Source organism: Vespula pensylvanica, chromosome 1 (genome assembly GCF_014466175.1).
Source record: "Vespula pensylvanica isolate Volc-1 chromosome 1, ASM1446617v1, whole genome shotgun sequence".
Lineage (NCBI taxonomy): Eukaryota > Metazoa > Arthropoda > Insecta > Hymenoptera > Vespidae > Vespula > Vespula pensylvanica.
In genome coordinates, this window is record NC_057685.1 from 8616005 (window position 1) to 8616428 (window position 424).

Consider the following 424-nt stretch of genomic DNA (forward strand, 5'->3'; position numbering starts at 1 on the left):
GTTAAAGCAAGCTGTGGCGTTTACTTCTACAATTTATATCATATTAAAAATTATTTATTATATATTGAATATTAAAATAATATTAAATAAAATATTAAATATCATATATCATATTCAAATTATATGATCTGATATATTAATCTTTTGTATGCTCTAATAATAAAGAAAAAAAGAAAAGAAAATATTATTCGAAAGATGCAGAACTAGAAAGATGTATTGAAATAAATTGAATATGTAAAAGCAAACGATCAAAATCGCGTTGTATCTATCGTTTCAAAATAGATATAATCACCATAGGGATATGTTCACAGAAGTATACTAATTGCATGAATTCTAATAAAACTAGACAAGGAGCAGTAAAATTGAAATGATAATATTTATAATATTAATTAAACGATTAAACGCATCTTGAAAATTTATTCTA